The sequence below is a fragment of the Anopheles stephensi genome, chromosome X (assembly GCF_013141755.1).
Source record: "Anopheles stephensi strain Indian chromosome X, UCI_ANSTEP_V1.0, whole genome shotgun sequence".
NCBI classification, from domain to species: Eukaryota; Metazoa; Arthropoda; class Insecta; order Diptera; family Culicidae; genus Anopheles; species Anopheles stephensi.
Genome location: NC_050201.1, coordinates 455,620 through 477,354, shown reverse-complemented (window position 1 = coordinate 477,354; position 21,735 = coordinate 455,620). Strand labels below are relative to the sequence as shown.

At 44.6% G+C, this 21,735-nt stretch overlaps 1 protein-coding gene and 1 long non-coding RNA gene across 3 annotated transcripts in view; one reads left to right on the top strand and one right to left on the bottom strand.

The window, feature by feature from the left end:
* LOC118517456 overlaps positions 1 to 21,426 on the bottom strand; it is a 56,446-nt gene extending 35,020 nt beyond the window's left edge. The window contains exons 1-2 of the transcript XR_004908302.1: positions 21,406 to 21,426; positions 15,053 to 15,146 (exon numbers count right to left, since the gene is read on the bottom strand). The gene's annotated coding sequence lies outside the window, so the exon portion shown is untranslated. The remainder of the gene's footprint in view (positions 1 to 15,052; positions 15,147 to 21,405) is intronic.
* LOC118517479 lies at positions 7,483 to 11,492 on the top strand. Of its 2 annotated transcripts, XR_004908319.1 has the most exons (4): positions 7,483 to 7,955; positions 8,058 to 8,156; positions 9,224 to 9,563; positions 10,790 to 11,492. It is a non-coding gene; the product is annotated as an uncharacterized LOC118517479 (long non-coding RNA). The 2 variants fall into 2 exon arrangements; XR_004908318.1 differs by having other exon boundaries at positions 9,224 to 11,492.
* Positions 21,427 to 21,735: the final 309 nt, after the last annotated feature.

The following is a 21,735-nucleotide window of genomic DNA, read 5'->3' as shown; positions in this document are numbered from 1 at the left end:
GGAAAACCTTCCAATCCGGTAACAGCGCTTGCTGAGTGTGAACAAAACAGTTTTCCCACAGACGAACGAACCGTTTCCAGCGTTTGCACTTTTCACTCGTCCGGGAAGATCTCGCCCCCGTTGGGGCAGGATGAATGGGAAATCTCGAACAAGAAAATGCGCACACCACCCCACCCACCCCCACTCACGCACAGCTCAAGGTTCAGTATATATATGGAAAATAAAAATAAATAAATAAACGTGTACGCGCGCCGCACAGCACGGCAAATCAGATATCGCGCGATCTGCCGACACAGAACTATGGCGGGAAAATTCACAGGAAAAACTAACCCACCCATTCACGACGACCGGGTGAAAGAAAAAGAGAAGGAGGCGGGGTGGCAGTGGGGATTCTCTCCCTCGGGTTGCTCAATAAAATGCAAAATACAAAATACCGAAAACGATCGGCTCACACGACGACGACGTTCGACGGCAAATATCCAGATCTCCAAAAGCAACGTGTAAGAAAAAAATAGGAAAACTCCCCCGGCTCATGGTGGGATGAAAATTCGAACGCTATCGAAACGCCTGCCAATAGCTTTGACTTTACCGTGATGTGACTGTGTTTGAAGGGGGGTGTTTTTTATTCAAAGGTTCTATTTCGCTCTTCTCATTCAATCATTCAATTGATAGTAACACCGAAAGGTAATTTTAAACCTTTAAGGTGTAATGCATTTCATACAAAAAAAAGTCTGCGATGATTTTAAATTAAACAATGAAAGATAGCTCCGAAGCTCCTTGAAGGAGAAACCTTCAACAGAAAGATACTTGAAGCTCTTTACCGTTTTTAAAGATTCACTAGCCTTTGAGCTGAACCTTCTAATGTAAAAAAATATTATTAAAAATGTAATAATATTAAAAATATTAATATTAAAGCTATTATGGATAGTGCGATTGAGTTTAGAGGCAAATGAGGTCTCCAATGAGGATGTGCGATAGAAGTTATGACAACACACTAGGGTACGTATGGACACGCATGTAGAACAAGAAAATCTTCATATATCTTTTAATATTTTGCTCTTACAACCTGTTTTATCAATTATCAATGAATTCCATATTGAAGATAAAACTAAAATGGTGAAGCAGAAGCATCTAGAAAAAAACGGCCACCTAAAGGGTTAATCGAACACTAAAACCTACCCCGTACCTACGACGGGCACGCAGCACTAAACGACTGCCATGTATCACGGGCCACCGTATACGACCGGAAAGAGTTAAATTTGTCAAATGCGAAGCGTTACTGTGTCGCTTATCACTTTACAGTCACACACGACCGAAGAAGGGGAAACTCTCGCCTTTGCCATCACTTCCCATTATCACATTTTCAATCGCTTGCTGATCTTTCAAGTACGGGAAAGGATTTACAATCAGCCAGCGAACAGCAACAACAACAACAAAAATATGGAAGGAAGCAACAAAGAATCGATAGATAAAAACCAAACGCCTGGTATGGAAGCTGGGTTGGAAGCTTCGTTATAGGTGTGCCCGTGCTGAATTCCTATCATTCTTTCTATTTTATGTATTTTTTGCTGTCCTCCTATCAACCATCAGAGCTTGATAGTTGGTAGCAGCAACAAAGGAAGAAAAAAACATACTAGCGAAGGGTAGAAGAATAAAAAAAGTGCCATCTCAGCTGAATTTAGTAACAAGCACTAGCAACAGTCGCACTTCGGTGTGAATTTGTTAGACCAGTGCCGGAAGACAAAAACACAACAAAAATACGTAACCAAAAATTTAGCAAACGTTTCAAAGCACCAATTGAATATTCTAACTCGAAATGGAAAATGTAAATGTAAATAAAAAAACACTCCCTATCAAGGCAAAATTTACTGTCACGTAGAAGTGTCATTTGATTTGTTTTATTTGTTTCAAAACGAGTAAAAATTCTTACTGAGAACTGATTGAAGATCGAGCAAAAAGCAAAAGGAGTTAAACAATCTCTTCCCACGGCACACCTACAGCTGTGTACGCGTTTCCAGCAATTTGTGTAGATAAGAATGATTGATTACTTGATCGAATAAGATTCTTGTTAGATTTATCTTTCTTTTCCCCATCACAAGATGTTAGCTTCAAGGGTTATTTTTTAATTGAATTAGTCCTATAAATCAAGAACCAAAACAAAACCTCATTCCTTCTATTATAACCATTTCATCAAAAGGGTTAAAGTGTAAACAGCCACTAACACATATACACTTCTTTGATGACACTTAACCTCAAACAGACGGTGATTATCCTAACGCGTCAAAACAGTGCTAAGCTCCAATCTGATATCGGTGATCTATTATCGATAATCTGTCGCGATAATTTATTCCTCTCGCACACAGCCACACACACACAAGCTCATACACGCTGCATACGTTTGCTGTTTGGTGTGAATTTTCCGCAACAACGATGTTCGCTCCTGTGGGAGAATAATAATCACACACACCACAGAAAACAAGGGGTTGAGAGCGTAAATTGAAATTAAATTACATCATAAAAAGAGGGCTATGGCTGGTCTCCCGAATCTCCGAAAACCGACTAGCCAACTAGTCGGTGTCACTGTTGTCTACCGCAAACACAAAACCTCCTCCCACTTCTCCCCTAAAACCCCTGCCTGACTCTCTGATCCGCTTGCCAAGTCCCTATAATCTCGGTGACCTGCTTGTGACGGTGCAGTATAGCTGCCTGGGTGGATGGGTAGCACATCACCACATATCGCTATTTTATTCATATGTTTCAGCACCTGTTGACCAGCTCAGAGGGTGAAGAAAGGATGGAGGAAAGAAGATGGGTGAGAAAGGGAGGAGGCGGCGTGATGGAGGTTTCGGATTACGGATTCGATTTCATCGTTTCAAAATTGGAACAGGTGAGGAGAAGGTGTTGGAAGGCGTAGATGTGCTACTCCCCCACTCACACACAAACACACACACACACACACATATCTTCTCCATGCTGGACACGCCAGCTCGGATGTGGTTTTAATTAATGCAATCAGTCGAAACGCTCGGAAAAGCGCTGGGAAAATGCTTCACTATGTCTCCAATGCTGAGGGTCGCGTACTGTACTGTACTCTGCTGCTGCTGCTACTGCTGCTGCTGGCATCATCACCATCATCATCATCATCATTGCCACCACCAGCATCAACATCGTCCGGTCACAACCCGCTCACTCAATTGATTTGAAATCACCCAATCAATTTCCTCGCTTTTTGTGGCCGAATTTTTAACTACCCTTGGGCCGAGCAAGCGTTCGCCAGCACTACGACTGATCGAAGCACGGACGATGTAAATTGGTCATCGACAAGCTGCTCTCTCGAGTACGAGAGTACGTGCCAACACTAACTATGTTACTATACCTCACCTTTGAGGATTTCTATCATTTTTTTGCGTGTATGTTAAGGATCGTTTGTTTTGTCCTTTGTTTTTCGCTTGTGATGCCTATTTGCAGTTCGGTTCAGGAACGGCTTTTGTCTCCGGTAGATTCACAAAGTTATGCGGATTATAAATGCACCACCTATTACGGCACGGTGAGCAAATGATGATGGGTAGAGCTGCTTTGTGGTCAAAACTCATTCAAATCATCATAGCAAACTTGTGATTCTTTCGCTTGGTTTTCGTAAAATTGGAAATTGAGTTAGTTAGTTAGAGTTAGAGAGTTAGAGTTAGAGTTAGATTGTGGCGGTCCGGTGGCCGAGGCGACAGCGGCGCCTGTCTTCGACACGGCAGGACCGGGGTTCAAATCCCATTCGGACCGCCTCCCCGTACGCAAGGCTGACTACCTTGCTGCGGGAAAAATCAAGTCACAGAAAGCCACAAATGGCGGGAGACCTTTTAAGATTGTATTGCCAAGGAAGAAGAAGTTAGAGCCATGGTTAAATTATGCGACGCAATGAGCTCCGTGATAAGGCCGTGATTTGTTGAGATGGGATATTCGAGGACCGTCTTCTGCGAGTCCAAATTCATATCCTTACGTACGCTTAATACATCAAAGTCATTGCCTGGAAGCTCTCTTTCGTATCAAAATCTTAGAGTAGGTCCAAAACCTCGGGTTTGGCGTTATCGGACTGTTTGAAGTCGTTCTTGGATCACAAGACAGCACAGACAATAACAGCTTCTGGCGCCTCTGTGTGAATTATTTGCAAAATATATTTCTTTTGACGTCATATTAAACCCACATGCGCCCAGTGTGTGTGCCTCTGTGTGCAAGTAATGTTTGGTTGTGAGGCGAACACCGGGAAGCGTAGCAAATCCTTCGACTCGGTGTCAGATTTTCATGCAACACGCTTTTGCCGTCGTCCGGCCTGTGTGCTGGTGATGATATTCGGCACCGTGTAAGCCACCGGAACGGTTGTAGCCCAGGCACTCTCGAACGGTTTTGTAAATCGTCCAAATCCGTCGCTAACCGGTTCCGATGACTGACAAATGCCCTTAACGAATGGGAAAGAGGAATTTTTTCTACCCCAACTCCTATATTCCTGATACAAATCACAAGTGTACTAAACTCTGATATGGGTGGCACACCAAACGCTTTCCCTACTACCCGTCCTCTCCATCACCCGCTTGGAGCTCCGGGAAAGCCCTGTTTTGTTACGGAAATAAAAGCGCAAAAAATTTGCAAACGCACCGAATGTCGATAATTGTTTTAGCATTTTAAGAGACATTTTTCTTTATTTGGCATTGCGTTTGTTTTCTTTTATTGTTTTCATGGCACTCTTTGCCTTGTCTCTCCCTCGCGTGGTAGCCATTAGGGTTGGTTTCGTTTTTGTGGGAAGCTGCTGACGCCAGCAGTAATCTCCATTCAACAACGGCTGCACGCAAAAACGCCCCATATCACACACACACACACACACAGCGCACACGAGGGAAGAGCTGACGTCCGATGTTTCGGTTGATGGCCGAAAGCGATGCACGTCACGTTACACCGATGGGGACCGATGTATGATCGTGTTCCGGCAGATGATTGATTGAAGGGTGGATGGGATGTATTGTCGTGCACGCAGATTTGCCAGCAACAGTATCGGGTTTTCCGTTAAGCTTCGGCTGCAACGCTAGTGACAGGTTTATTGGTGATGTCCTTTACCCGTAAGGCAAGCGCGCATATCCTCGAGCTGGGAACGTAGCACAGCCAGCTTAATTGGATTGCTTTTTAGAAAATGCACATCGCTGTTAAATTTGCGATATTGTGACAGTTTTCACCAACGGATATATGCCTGCTCGGCTGGAACAATCGTTTCATTCGGTTTGATTTTATTAACATCACAAGAGCGAGAATAGAGAAATGAAGATGCTTTCGTTTGATAAATATTATAACACAAAGAGGGTAAACAAAAACTACAGGCTTATCATAGTTTAATTTATGATGACTCTATAAAGCAATTCAGTAGTTCAATTAAGGAGATAGCCGATTGACAGCTTTTTTATGCACACTCTTTTTGCTCAAGAGATAATAAACCTAACAACGGGCAACGTTTATGACTTTCAAATGGATCGGTGCCACTGACTCTTTGCGGTAACTCGGAAAATCGTAGGACTCCCTAGAGAAAAAATCGTAGAAACTGGTCTTCGAAGGAAGTACCCATGTTGGTGTTTATTGATAACATCATGGCAGCAACTCAGAGATCCACGATGCACAATGGCCTCGTTCAGCTTGCATTTTAATGCCAGCACAAGTAAAATCAAAATACCTAAAATATGCGCTACTTCTGAATAATAAGTAAGACAGTCATCACGACAACTGTGGAAAATACGATACCAGTCCGCTAGACGCTCGTTAATGTCTAATGCGACGTTTAAAACCTAAAGACACAGAAATAGTTAAATGCCGATGCATTTTATTGGCCAATTTGGTGCAACCAAGACAAACCACACTATTTTGGCTCACTCCAACTCAACATCCACACCAGATTATGAATGTTTGGATTACTCATGACATCTCGCCGAAACCGCCACTGCCCACCCTAGGGTAGTGGGGAGAGTGGGAATGAGGGGGGGGGGGGGGGGGAGGGGTAGGTTGGATAAACCTAACCCTACAATCAACTGCATTTCGCAACCTGGAAAATCCCGCATACCAATGCACCAGGGATACCCCCCATTGGTCCGATCCGAACCACAATGGGAGGAATGTCACACTCATGTTTGCCCGCTTGATTTATTGCACTTCATTTACTGCTGCCATCGTCACCGCCGTCGATGTGTTGCTAAAAGTAAACAAAACACTCAAATAAACCGACACGCACCCAACAACAACAAAAAATCTTCCGAAAAGGTACTATAAAGTGCAAAATGGGCATTTCGGCGTGCCGCGCGATTTCAGTTTTAATCGTTTCTCGCCGTCACTGCTAGTCGGCAGCACGTCAAATAATTTTGCTGTGGCGCTGTCCGCATCGGATCAAGTGCAGCTTTCTTGCTATTAAACTCCCGGGTTCAGGCGGTGTGGAGCTGGTAGGCAAATAAAATGCAGAGTGGTATCGTTAAAATTTACTTCCTGGGTTTTTCTGTTGTGCGCGACAAATAAAATGCAAACACGTCGCGCCACGATGCGACCGTTGGAAAAGAAAATGAGGTTACCGCACACACTCCGGGTACTTTCAAATCGAAATGCACCACACATCTGCCCTTTTCAACCATCGGACATCGGGCACGAGAACCACGGCCGGCGAATCCGCGATTGTGTATCAAGTGTGCGTGGCCACACCATGGCCGGGCATCCGCATGTGAAATTATGCATCCAAGAGGAACAACTATACGCTCGACACTATTGCTATCGTTCCCACCGAAGTTCCCGCCGATCCCTCAGCATCATCCCCGCCAGCATACAACACTGGAGCATACACAACGCGAACACGCCAGGGCATGAGAAAATAGCATCATCAAACCAATGCCGTTTTGCTGCAATCGTTCTATTTTTAATGCTAACCTCCGGTTTCTTCTGTGCTGTTCTGGGGTCCATCGACGTCGCGTCTCAGATGCCTGCAGGGTCTGAATGGGTCCGTGTTTCGTAAATTTCCCAACATTCAGGATCCCCGTTATTCCGCCGCTGTGTGCCCATTGTCCACAAAATCGATCGCCAAACCCAATGCCGGACAGAGTGATAAAACTGTCCAAATAAATGTAAAATGATAAATTCTCACAGTTTCGTGCACTAGCTTTTTTTATTTGGTTGGCTTCCAGCTTCACTGATACCAGTGGGAGGAGGAGAGTAGCAAAGGGGGAAGGCACAGGGCGAGGTTGAAAAATTGCTTGCTGTGACTTATCTGCTTTTAATTGTAGTGTCGGCTGCCACTGTTGGTTGTTGTTGTTACCGATCTCTCTTTTTCCCCTTGCTATTATTATTTTGACGATCGAATCCAAATTGGATTTCAATGGGAACACACACACACACACACACACACACACACACACACACACACACACACACACACACACACACACACACACACACACACACACATGCAGGGAAAAATGTATCCTCGACCGTCAGAGGGTGGCGCTTGATTTTATTTTTATTATTTACCGTGCCTTTTTTTCTTGCTGAGGTGAAACGCGATGCACGACGATTGCCCCGTTTGACAGCTGCTCATGATTTTTCTTCAATGACCCAACGAGCACCGTCCGTCTTCATCACACTCCTACACACCCACACAAACACACACAGGGAGATCCGCTTACCGCATCAACGCTCGCTAATTGGGGACGGTCAAATGTTATGACGCGCCAAACGTCAACCGGTCGGTCTCTACAGCCGTTGCGCCGCTTGCGCACCCACCAAGCAACAACGAGGAGAAAAAAGGTGTCGCTTTCATCGAGTTAGTAGTGCTTTTGCTAGGACGAGCAGAAGTGGACGCACGGTGATTTGAAGGTGAGAAGGTAATAGCCGCGCGGTGGTGGTATTGAAAAAATGTCAAAAATTCGTCGTGAAACCGAACCGGCGCCCAGGTAAACCTTACCATCCACAAACTCTTACCATGTATATCACAGCTTGCTCGAACTGACACTACGCTCTTTCTTTCTCTCTCTACACCCTATCTTTCCTCCTAGCAACCAGCGTCGTGACAAGCAAATTAACTCGAGTCAAGTCAAGCACCGTAGTAGTAGTAGCAGCCGTAGCAGTAAAGCCACACGGCGCTGAGTAGCGAGGTATGCCTGTTTAATTACCTTTATTTTGGGAGCTTCGCGGTGATGGTTTTTATGTGCCCGCGTAAGTGTAGCGACGTATTGTGCATGGTGAGATGTCGTCGCTTCTTCTCGTGTAACGCGAGGTCTGCCAGTGGACGCCAGTGCAGGATTATCATCGATCGTGACACGATTAGCTTTGATTAAAGGAACGAGTGAGGAATAGCAGAGGAGATCAAGGAACGGGATTGGAGAAAGCAAGGGAGCAAGTACCGTGATCGGCACGAAGAATGAAGAAAATTTAGAGTAAGGTAAACCGGGCAGGTTGTTTTTCGCGTGTTTCGTGTGCGGTCAAGCGAAAAATACTTGCAGGCGACCGGCCAGACACACTCTCACATATGTTCTCGCGCCGGATCGAAGGCAGGTGATGCTGGGGCGGAGGACCAAACCAGCTCACAACCTGGCATGCTTACGGGGCGCCATCATCTGTGCGTGTGTGTGATGCCCCCTCTTGTTTGCCTCTCCTATTTATTTCGCGAGTAATGTGTTTGCTCGCTCCGTGTGTGTTCGCTCGTTTGGCTAATTAATCGGGCACGGCTTGGCGCGAGGAACCGCGTTCGAGAATGGTTGGCGACCCGCGAGTGCGTGACACGAATCGTGAACTCGAACCTCACCGCGGCGCCATCCTAGCCAGGAAAGGTGAGGAACGGACCCTATAAGTGAGGTTAGGTGGCTCGTCGCGCGCACTACTTAGGCGTGAAATTTATTGTGACACGCCGACGAAATCTTTGCGTTGCGTGTCACAGCTCCCCACACCGACCTTCGCATACGTCTGCACTCACTGCTACTGTAAGCATCAACATTTCTGAAGGATTAGAGGAGAGGATAAGGGTACGGCGGGGTGGGAGTTTGGGAAAACGGATGAGTTATGCATCCGAGTGCACCGAGTCGCCAGTCTGTATCGTACTCGATCGGTGTAACGGAAGTTCGGGGCAAGTCTTCTCGGAGGCACTCGCATTGACATTGATACCGAATGCTGATGTGGCGGTTGGTGTGGTAATAAGCGCGTCATCTTCTTCTTCTCTTCACAGCACTTCCCACTTGTTCCGTATTCGGACGTGGCTCTTGTTGGCCAGCAAATCTCAGTATCACTCCGTCGTCGGAGCCTGCCAAAAACCTGCTTATCATTTCAGGAAGCACACTAATTGAGGATAAGACTTCTTTGTCTCGGTCGGCATACCGAAGCAGAAGCAGGAGAAGAGGACGTTCAAATACAGCATGTTCGTCTCTCGCAGGGAAAATCGATTTATCTTGTCCGTAAATGGGGAGAAAAGCTACCGACATTCCACCAAAGCTGAACAATTGGGGAAGATTGGACAAATGTGTTTGTGTTGCAGCGAAGGGAAGGAACACACCCCGACAGCACCGAAGGTAGGTTCCATCAATAATTTTCCATTCCCATCCTTCGTACAAGAGTTCCTGGAAGAGATTTCCAGATTTCAGATATTTTCCCGAAAAATCAGTCCACCGAAACATCCGGCTGGACAGAACGGAGGCGCGATAAAAATTTCGTGCGTGTGTGAGTGTGTGTTGTCTCTCCCGAGGGTTTTGGAAAGAGTTTGGGAAGGGGAAAATCAAACAACCTATCTGAACGATGTATCGAAATGGAATCGGACGAAGGGCAATCATAAAATTTCCCCAACATCACCCAGCCACCAAGTCCACCAGAGGATTGGGGGTGAAAAAAGAAACGACGAGTCAAATGCTGAGCATGAATTATGATTATCCAAAAGGCATCGAGGCGCCCAAAACGCTCTCACACACATACACGGAATGTCCACCCAAATGGCCAACACGAAAAAGAAAAACCTTCGACAAGGCAATAAAGATAACGATAAGCACATAAATTACCTTGCCGAGGGATCGATCCCCCAGCACTGCTTCTCTACACTTTACCACCATAGACACAGTGAGAAGGTACGGGAGCGCGACAAAAACCCAAAAACCCGATAAAGTAACATCGTTTCTGTGCAGTTTCCCATTCAGCCGGTGAGTACAGGAAAAAAAAAAACGAGACGAAACAGTTCCCAAAACCTCTGGATTGATAACGTCTGTGCCCGGTCGTAGCGGGCCCTGGGACGGTTTCGTAATGGTCCATCAGTTTGACAGTTGTTTCTGGGGAAACTATTTTTACCCAGTTCGTTCCCGGCACGCGGCTATCGGGAAAACACCTTGCGGATGTTCTCGGGGGAGGAGGTACGCGTATCAGCAAGCGACACTAAATCTCTGCTCGCGATAAGCTTCGGTAGGAGTAGTTAGTTGTTCGTTGAGGTTTCTGTTAGTGTTCCTTGTAAAAGTTATTTACAAGGAATTCTGTATTCTTGGCCTAATACACACTCGGCTGAAGCAGTTAAAAGTCATCTTTAGTCTAGGGATTGCATACTTCCAGGAGCTGTAACCAATCTCAACTGATACTGTGTGACTTCCTTCAGGAGCTTAATGTCTGGCATACCGCCACGAGGATAAGATCATCAAAACCACGAAATTGTACATATCACCATCGTTGATATATTTTTTATCTTGTCTTATTATACTACTGGGAATCCCGACGTTCTATTATTATAGCACAATCTAAATTACATCATTTAATCAATTAGTATCAACGCTTTCCGCTGCACTGTTCCTAACAATCGAGCCGATCAATCCGATCCAATCACCTTCGATGCCGCCCGGATCCGTTTCACGGTTATTATCGCGACTGGGCAAAGAAAAGCGAGCAGGGAAAGCACCACCAGCAAGCATCTGGAGATGACGCGCGAAACCTTTCTTCTCCAGCTGGGCGAATGGTACCAAAATACAAAAAAGGAAAGAAAATCTCCACGACTACAGCACAGCTACAGTAAAATAAATACCCACCGACCGGCCCGGGCCAAGTGGGCAAGTAATTAATAAAGCAAAGAAACGGTACGTGATTCCCGTGACAGCCGGAGGACTTAATTGAGCGAGTGTTTGAGCATCCAGGCCGTGTAACTAGTGTGTGTGTGTACGGGGTAATTTTCCTTGGTATAGATGCCATGAAAACCAATTAAACAGGAATCAAATGAGCATCATCACCCGCCATCATCTTCGTCAACACGGAACGGTCCAGTCATGGCATCGGCGGTAAGTAGTGAAAAGTCGCGCAAAGTCACTGTTTTCTTACGATCCTGGGAAGGATGGTATGGGTATGTTATTTTTTCGTTTTCTTTTTTTACTTTGAATTTCCCAACAAGCGGAAGCACACAGACGCTTCGATAGATTCGTGACCTCGACCGGTGGAGCTTATCGGTTGACGGCAGAACCCAACCCCGGAAAAAAAAACAAAAGCTGTGAGGTCGTCCTTCGGGCGGACGTGTCCTTGTGGGTTTCTCCTTTTCCGGACAGTTGGGAGTTCGAGGAAGTGCGAGGGTCTGTTTTAATTACGCTTCTTGAAAGAAGAAGGGTGCCAAGTCCGGACAGGAGAGCAGAACAAAGAAAATAAATAAACTAATCGTTCTCCGTGGAAAACAAGGCAGGAAAAAATTTGGTTAAAACACTAAATAGAAACACAATTTCCGTTTCCGCTGTGATTCAATCTAAATTGGTGTGAGTTACGATGCGTTGGGATGGGTAATGGAAAATTTAAATATTATTAATTACAAATAAAAATTAATTTGGAATTCGGATGCTGATACAGCGTCTTGCGGAGTACCGACAGTTGAACAACCCTAGCAGCACTAGGAGTTAACTGGAACCTGACTCGGAAACAGAAGGTCAGTTCACAGTGACGATCTCAAGATAGTAGAGGAATTCGACTAGCTTGGAACGATTGTTACTTCGAATAACAGCAAAAGTAGCAAAATCTAGTGGCGCATTGTTCAGGAAAATCGCACCTGTCACAGGCTCTGCAAATTCAAGTGATCCAGAAGATTCCAACGATAAAAGAAATAGACGACATATCTTGATATATATTTTCATTCTGCGTAGTTTCAGCGTAACTGATACATCCTCTAAGAGTACGAGTCCTGGAATATAGAATCCTTTCCAGTAGAGGATTGCCTCAAAAACGATTGATCACGGTGTAGGTCTTGGAAGAATGACGATCCTATCCAGATAACGAAACATACTACAGCTGCTCACATGGAATGACTGACACATGGGCCGTCAAGTTTAGTATAAGAATATCCATCAACTCTTCAGAATATTTTTCAACGCTACCCTAATATTCTTGCTCCAAGCTCTTGCATAGATTTTTCAATAATTTTAGTTAAACCTCCAAACATTTGCGCTTTTCATTATATTATCCGAGAGATCTACTGGTCCACCGTAAAGCATCATTGGGAAAAATGGCAATAAATAAAATAGAATATCTGCTTTATCTTTCTCCCTTTGCTCGATTAGCATTCAACCGTTTTGTGCAATCGACGTAAACTGTCAAATGGAAACCTCTGCACCGGTTACCAAATGTTTCCCTTTATTTTTCCTTTCGCCAAGGGTGAAGATTACCTGACCGCGTTCAATTGGCCCATGCAGGAATGCGAACAGTTGGCCCGTCGGGACCTCCGGTACTGCTCCGTTACAAACGATTAAGCTCGATTGCTTTCCTTCCGACTCAAGGGTGGTGAATGAGCGTCGGGGGGGAGTTTTTCTTCGGTAAGGGGGAAAAGCCCTCCCCGATTCACGAACATTTACGGCGCCGATTGCAATCGAACTCGATTGGAAAAATCTCATCTCTCCGCTCGCCTCACCTCCCTCTGCTGTTTCCCAAAACCTACCGGCACCACGACTGCAGGTCATTACGGCCAGCTGGCGGGAAAAACTGGTCGCCGCTTACAACGAACAGCAATCCCGCACCTCATCTAACCTGTCAATTTGCTAATGAATCTATTTTGCCAAATCCATCTTCAAAAGCCTCCGAAAATAAACTCCGAGCGAAAGGTTGAGAAAGTGTAAGACGAAGACGAAGAAAATCTCAGCCAACAAATCCCGATTTAGGGGAAGAAAGCGTGCCGACATAAGCAAACACATACACACGCACTCATTCACCCATCCACCCACCCATTCAATCCAAACCTCCCGATATGCTCACGTAGATTGTAAATTTATTACTTTCCATATTTTCTATTCCTCTCATTTCCACGCTACTCTCGCCTCGCTCGCCAGAGGAAAATCCCTTACAAACAGAGGAGAGGAGGGTGGGTGGTTGAGAGTATTATGTTAACTTAAAGGAGGAGGAAAGGGAGGGAAGCGGAAGTAAGTGGACGCACAAACCACTCACCCACAATGCGAGGCATAGCACGCGCGAACGCACGCACGATTCGCGTAAATCTTCTATCGGCCTGCTTGGGGCTTTCCCACCCATTTCCCGACCGTAACACACACACACACACAGATCCCGGGCCACGTTATGTCAACCTTACACACCGTGGCAACCGTATGCATCAATGCATACGGCGAGCGTGTGATTTTCCCTCCCAAACTCTCCATTTTCCCTCGTGGTCTCCCCACCCCCCAAGGTGTTTAGTTTTTTCTTCTTTTTTTATCTCATATATGTGTGCGCGTTTTTTTGCTGTTGTTGTCTCTGGACCATGAGGCAAGCAATCATCTATCGAAGACGACACACACACACGCACCCAAAACTGCAAAACCAAGAAAGGACAACACGGCATGACAACGACAACGACGACGACGACAACGATGATGATGATGCTCTCGCAAGCCGCAGGTTATGATTGTCGCCATCGTTATGATCGTTCATCGGTCATGAACGAGGTTGGTTCGTTATTGGAAGGACAGGATTTGGGGGATAGAAAGTTGGGTGGAAAAAAGGGGAAAAAAGGCTCGGGAGATGGATAAAGGGAATGGCAATAGCAATTTTTCCAATAGCCAATTTCCGTCGTATTCGAGCGATAGTGTTCCGATGGCGCGGAAGAAGCAGTAGAAGCCTCCCGGAACCTTGTCGATTAGAAGAAGGTGGCTGGGATGAATAGGAGGAGGAGTAGGAGATGAGCCAGGGGAAGAGTGAGTGATTTTGCTCGGTTTGCGAAAAGGGGTTCTATCTGTCAACGACAAAAACCTCCAATGCAATGGATTATCACGAAGGGGGTGGCGATGGCAGCCAGTGGGTGAGGTGGTGAAAGTTTTCGCAAAATGGCAGTGAAAGGATCAAATTTGGCGAAATGGATTGCTCGCAAGTGTTTCCCGAAACAAGTGACTCTCGAACAGAAAAAAAGTGGAAGCAAAACAGGGTGCATACCACGGCGATGGGTCGTCGACGGCTCAAATTGAATTAAACTGACGAACCCGGTTCCGGCGGCTGCGGATCGCTGGAAATAAGGGGGAAGAGAGCAAGAGCGGTAGCGGGAAAGAGAGGTGGACACGGGTTGGGAACTGCCGTAAAGTAAGTAAACAGGAGGAAAGGAAAACTCTGGCAGGTTATTCATGAGTGTAACGACGTCATCAGTGTAACCGAACTAAGGGAGGACGAAGAAGGAGAAGAAGAGGAGGAAAGGGAAATAAACAAAAGCGTGCGGAAGGGGTGGGTCGCTTTATTAAGTGAATTAAATGAAAACCCGCGGGATGCGCATATCCAGCTTCGTTCTACACATTTCCGCGTCCCATCGACGAACATACGACCTTCCGTCCAAGAGTTGATTTTAAGCTACGTCTTTGAGGTCGTAATCACCTGCACCCGTAAGTACTTTCCAGTTTAAAAGTGGAATGGGCAGCAAAATCGGGGAGATAGACATTTGAAGGTAATTTTGGATTGTTAATTCATCATCAATCAATCTAGTCTAGCTCTCACAGTCTCTAAGATCCATTCAGTTGGAGAAGCTGTCCTGAACTTCTGAGAGGCACAAAACAGATAGATCATCCTACAGAAGCTTATTTGTATTACTTACATGTTATATCTTCTTCACACGACTCCAGTTTCCACGTATCCTTTCAAAAATAGACATGGAGGACCTCATCAGCAAAATAGTCAAGAATCGCACTCTGAAAATAAAAAAAAAGAATTCATACGTTTTACGATTTTTTTATAAATTTATTGTTTTTCATTTATCAGGAATGGCCTAACCGTAGATCTATTATTAGAATCACTTAACTCTTTAAGTTATAACTTTTGAAAAGCTTCATAATACCATTGCTTTATTATAAACACAAAAGAAAGCTACCCACGACGACTGCTCACTTCAATACGGATTTTTGAGAGATTTAATTTGCTATGGTTATAAATTATCTGACATTTTTGTCTTTCTTCATACAACAACATTAATCGAATTAAAGTAAGAAAAATGCATTGCTAATATAGAAAAAAAGTCAAAGAGCATTTTCCGACTTCGTTGCGTAAAAACCTAATTAGATAATCTCGCCTCCTGCTACCTTCCAGCGTAGCAATCGTATTCGTAGCGTAGAACCTGCAATAATCCACACATTCTCCCTTGCACAGCAAACATACCGTGCATCTTAAACGTTTTCACTTAACTTTTAGTACGATGCCTCGACGTCATAAAACCATTTCCGCTGCTATATATATATATATATATATATATATATATATATATATATATATATATATATATATATATATATATACATATCTTTCCACTCACTAACACACTGAAAAAAGGAAGTACGTGATAAAAGAAAAGCTTCCACACCGTGCAACAAAGCACCGGGCACTTTGGGTACACGCATGATTTAATCATTGCCACCCATTTGCCTTAGCCCTAAAACTCTCCCTGCCTCCCCCGAACAACGGTCCGTTTTATGCAAAGAAGGACAGATCTTTCTGGACTGTGGTTTTTTCTCCCTGGATCCCTGGTTGTTCCCTTGAGATGCTGTTCAACATTATGTATCCGGTTCCTTCCTGCCGGTATGGTATGGGACGTAATTAGAGCCCGAGCGCTGACGTGACTCGCCGCAAGGAGACTTCTGTCTGCCTTGGTTTTTCTTGTTGTTTTTTTTTTTCGTTTGCTTTCCCTTCCTCCTCAATACCGAACCCAACCGGTATGAAAAGCAAGCCTGTCAGCGCGCCACTTTTCTTTCCAAGTTAGGAAGGAAAATGTAATTACGATACACCTGCTTTTTTCTCCTACTTCTCGACACTCTTCTTGTTGTCTGCCCTCTCTAGAACGTTGGAAAAGTGCGCTTGCTGTATGAGTGTGTTTTCCCCCTTTTTCCAAACAGCTTGGCAGTTAGCAGTATTGCTACTCATCATTCACCTTATTCTTCATTTCATTAGTACCCTCGGCAGCAAAATGGAGAAAATGAAGGACACGACGTGTAAAGCGGACATTGATGTCCTATGCCAATGGTGAATGTGCGAAGGGCGAAGACTCAAGGTGGGATTCGCTTGCTTCTTCAGCTTTTCATTCCCAAACTCACTCCCGCCGCTTTGGAAGTGGGGAGGTTTTTGGGATTTTTTTTTGGGTGGGTAGTACTGCGGCAGCAAATTAATATTAATAGCCCGGGCACATGTCGGCACTCGGTCGGGGCAATGGCGGCGTCAACGGTCGCCACCGTCGAGAAGGTGATAATTGAATTAATTTTCAATTTATGCTGCACTTAGCAGCAAATGTGCGAGTACGCCCGACCCTCCGGCGTCGGTGTTGGTGGTTCATCATGAGTCATTAAATAGCATCGAATAGAGGTAAATATAAATATATAAACACACACACAAGCATTGATTTCCTTTCGTGTAGACAACACACTATAAAATGAATATTCAATGGAGACTGTTTGTCTGTGCGATAATCGATTTATAAGACCGGTAGGATGCTTTTTATTATAGCGTACACACTTGCAGGACATGATGCTATAAAAACCTCCGTCCAGGATTGTTTCCCAGCGGACCAGACTCAAGCAGGTTTCCTGGCAATAAGCATAACATTCTCACTACCGACCAAGAAATGGACCCATATTCTTGAATTATAAAACGGTGGTGGTTAATAGAAAACCCAGGGCAAAAAATGATCGACTTTCGATTGGGAAACGAAAGCCGCGTTCTGATTTATCATTCCGTGCGTAGCCGGCCAAAAAACCCCTTTTTGCTCATAAATTATTCCCATCTCGAATCTCGTGAATGTTGGTGAAAAGTGGACAATGGCAGGAAGAGAAGGAGACAACTTTTTTTCCCCGCTCCGATACTAACTGGCGTTTGACTTACAGCCACGTTACACGCAGCAGCGCCAAGTTTATGTTGTTGTCATCTTCACGGTTCGATGGCGAAAACACTGCCCGTCGCCGTCTTCGTGGTTGTCATTTTATTTTTGACCCGGCTTTTGACAGGCACACTGTTGAGATGTGATGCTGTCGTTCGGCTCGGTTGCTCATTTCCCCTCCGTCCGACAGCCGACTCCTTGCTGCCATGGAGTTGATTGTTTCCACCCTCGTGAGCAGGTGATGGGCAAGGGATGCTGGAACTTGACAGCAGGAAACTGTCATTAGCTGGAGCGTTCCTACAGGGAGGAACTGCTGATGAAAAGTAATGGAAATCACGAATCGTTCGACAATTCCACCAAACTTAGCCCGGATATGGAAAGAAATCATTTCCCTAACTTTGGCATGAAGTAAGTAAAGCGGCTAGATTACAATCGTCTGGGTAGGGTATCGAATCCTGTTCGGACCTTGTATCCAGTACTGATTATTTGGCTACGTGGTAGAAATAAGTCTTGAGAGACATATGACTGGCATGAACAATAAGATCATTAAATCTACAAGACCAAAAAAAAGGTGTGTGTAAGTAAAACACTGTGTAGAATTCGCGAAGTTTCGGATCGATTTGTGTTGTAATAATAACCAAGCGTTGTATTCAGATTCCAAATTCGAAGACTGGGTATAATTATGTTTTCTGCCCTATTTAAAAACATTCTTAGGAGTGTCTCCCACGCGAGCGACACTCATCCCTACTCACTGTTTCCATGAAAATATTTTACTTATAAACTTCTCGTCTATGCGTAAAAACACACTGATTAACGAATTATTTAATGAAATATTTAAATTAAAGTTTGAGTATGAAAGATATTGGAATAAAGTGACCTTAATAAATATATAAGTAAGAACAATAACAAAAAAATTAATAACAAGAGAAAATAGCACTGTAACTATCAACTACACCAACAGCTGAAGGACGGCGTAACCAACGTTCCACCCATTGGCACTCCGTTTCCTGTTGGCGTGTCTGCAGCATACTCCCGGGACCATGCAATCGTTATTGATAAGCACACCACTTTATGCGCAATTACTCGGCATGTATTCCCGACTCGGTATGTTGCATCCATAATCCCCACCCACACGCAAACTCGAGAACAAGAAGAGCGACGAGGTCCACCAGGGTTGGAAGCGCTTATCGGTGCGTGAATATGTTTTGATTGTCGTAACCGAGCACTATTAAACGGTTTCGCCAATCCGTAAACATACTGCAAACAAGGGAGACGTGGTGTAGTAATTTAATTGATACACACACGCACACACGTACGCATGTTGTGTGCCTTTCGTGTGTGACGTACAGTTTCCGGATGGGCCGTGCATTACCCGTCTGACACATCGCACGACCGGGCGCTTCCTTCTGTTACGCTTCAATGAAGGAAATGGGCGATGCGTGCGCGTTGCATTTGCACAATCGGATGCATTCGATTTGCCACTCAATAGATAGATAGATAGTGAAAAGGCCGGCCACTATACCTTGCAGACGGTGGCAAATAAACCGTCGGAAGAAATCAAGATGACGAAGCGTTTCCGGGCAAAAGATGTCCGATTGTTGGTCACGTGGCTTACGGGATAGGAGATTTCCTTTTTATTTTATTTATTTGTCTCGTTTAGATACGCTTTGCGAGCGAAGGGAGTTGTACCTTAAACGAGGGATCGATTCATCTGGTTTGCTTTCAACTGAAGGTTTTTCAAGCGGAGACTTTAATATCTCTTACGTTACATAAAAAAAAACATTTTTGTTCTTGTTTCCTTTTGTAACTCATCTAATTCCTGTCTGATTTCTTGAGTGAAGGAGAATATCCTGAGAAACTAGTGAGAGCGATAAAAGATAGTTCTTTTCTCGATAGACACATTAGTGGAGTAGATATAAGGATATTAGTGAGGAATATGGATGACAGATTTAGCACAGATGCCTTAGGAAGATCCTAGCCCCAATATTACCTTGCTCTTGATTTCATGGAATACCCCCATTACTACCAGAGATACAGAAATCCTTCTACATCTACAAAACAGTCTGCTACAGATCGAACCAAGACCTAGGAGTAGTTTGAGATGAATACTGAACTATACTGCCCAGAACTGGAGCTTTAGTATTGCTGATCCTCACGGCGATCGATGGCCGCGTTGGGTTGTACTAGTTCTTTTCAGAACTAGAATATCACGACAAGTAGATTTGCAGGACTAGATGTAGTAGGACCCAAGTATATCACAGTATCAGCATAACGAATTTGCAGCTCATGCCGAAAGCTTCATTCTGTTTCAAGCTGGATCGTCTTAGCCTAGAGATTGTGAGACTTAAATCTATGACTTTCCTCTCACAACAAGTGGTATGCTTAAACCGCACTTGTCCAGTAAAACATCATCAACCAATTTGCTTTCTCTCTGCTCTTGTTATGTGAACAGTTGGCGAATGAGCTGAGTTCCGTGTGTCATAAACTCAATAATAATAAACTTGATAATCCATGCTTTAAAAAATACTGCTCACATCAGCTATACAGCATTGCATTGTGGAGCCCTGTGCCACTTGTGCTTCGCGTACTCAGTAATTTCAATTTACAGCTCAAAACATCCGTGAAATTAGAAAAAGTATTTGATACCCTAGATGGCACTAAAAATGGTCTTCATCACGTCACCCTTTCTCATCGTACGTTGCGGAGTGGAAACGTCAGGCAAGTTCACAACAGACCCCAAGCAAAGGGCAGCGCTAAAAGGCACCCCGAGCGCCCGGAAGGTTCTGTCGATAGCGTGTTGACTCACCGCAACTTATCATGCGCTCATGTCCGCATCTAATAGAACCAGTAGCCGTAGCGAGTAAACTCTCGGGTCGCGGAAGTTTTATGGCCCTGACTAAGCCTTTCGCTAGGAGTATGCAGAGTAATAACACAAAGAATAAACACTTGATACAATCAAGACGTGTTGCACATGACGAGAGTATGGTCTAGGGTCTTTGGGGCGGTTTGAAGATATGACATTGTGATGGACAGCAAGTTTTCTCTGCGCTTTCTATCGAGAACTTTCACCGGACCTCTGTAAATGGGGATGATTGTTACAGCATGATATTGCTGGAAAATGAAGAAACGGCGCAACAGGCAAGCTGCCCGGAAAACACCAAGCGGACGTAGTTCCATGTAGCAAACCAGAGCTGCTTAACAATGTTGTGCTATTATGTTGGCGGTGGAACGGTTTTACAGCTTAACCATGTGGTGGAAATCCTTAAAACGGATCCCGGAAACTGTTGCGCTCGCGGTACCAAATGTAAAATTATTATTAAGCTGAACCTCTCCTACTCGACAGAGAACACCAACCAAAAAGAAGAGAAAAACAACGCCCAATCGCACTTCACCACAATCCGGAAAATGCATAAAAATATGATTGGACATGGTGAACCGATTCGTGGCACAGCGACCAATTTCCCAACCCATCGACCGTGACAGACTCCAGAGCGCAGCACAGCGACAAATAATTTTAACAATTTTAACGACACCAACTCCCCACCCATGCTTTCCTCTCTTTATGTCGCCCCGATCCTCGGCCGGATTGGGCAAAACGGCAGACCAACATTAAAACCCCGAGTGCCCCCAAGCACGGATGGGACATTAAAATTTTCGGAGCGCCAAGCGCCTGTACAAACCTGAAAGCGCACCAAAACCCCGAAAAAAAACAACAACAGTGCGTTCGATTTGTTCGAAACGTAATGAAGCGCAAGAATCGAACGAGACCAGAGTCTTTTAAAATTAGAACTTTATTACACTAAAACACTCATTTCGACTTGGAGCATCGGAGGTAAGGAAGCGATGGAGCAGGAGGTGGGATACGGAGCAAGCGGCGCAAAGAGCAAATTAAAACACAGGTTATCACGTACTATGTATTGATGGCAAACAGCAACAGTGTGGGAGAGCTTTCATAAATCAACGCGACAACAAATCAAACAACTACCGCATTATGACTTGTCAAACGTTTAACACAAATAAGAGGGAGAACGAGCAGAGGACGCCTGTTGCCAGCTACTAATCGTAAGCAGGGCACTAAAAAACACTTTTACCCATTTCGGAGCACAATTTTGACAGCCGGGACAGTAGGAATGGAATGTAAACAAACGTTATTGATTTTCGATCGTACAGCACGCAACGCGAATGAAACGCTTAAACAAGAGACATACTTCACATTCTTGCCCACTGTTACAGTTGTTACTAATCTTAAAAATGAGAAAGTTGAAGAAAATACGCAACGACCACAGCAACAACAAAAAACGCCGAAAGAATACCGTACAGCAGTGAAACAAAATGTCTAAACTGTCAACTTTGGTTTGTTTACATACCACCTACGCGTACCAGTTGCGTTTCTTTTTTTTCAACCGTTGTGTATTTGCAGC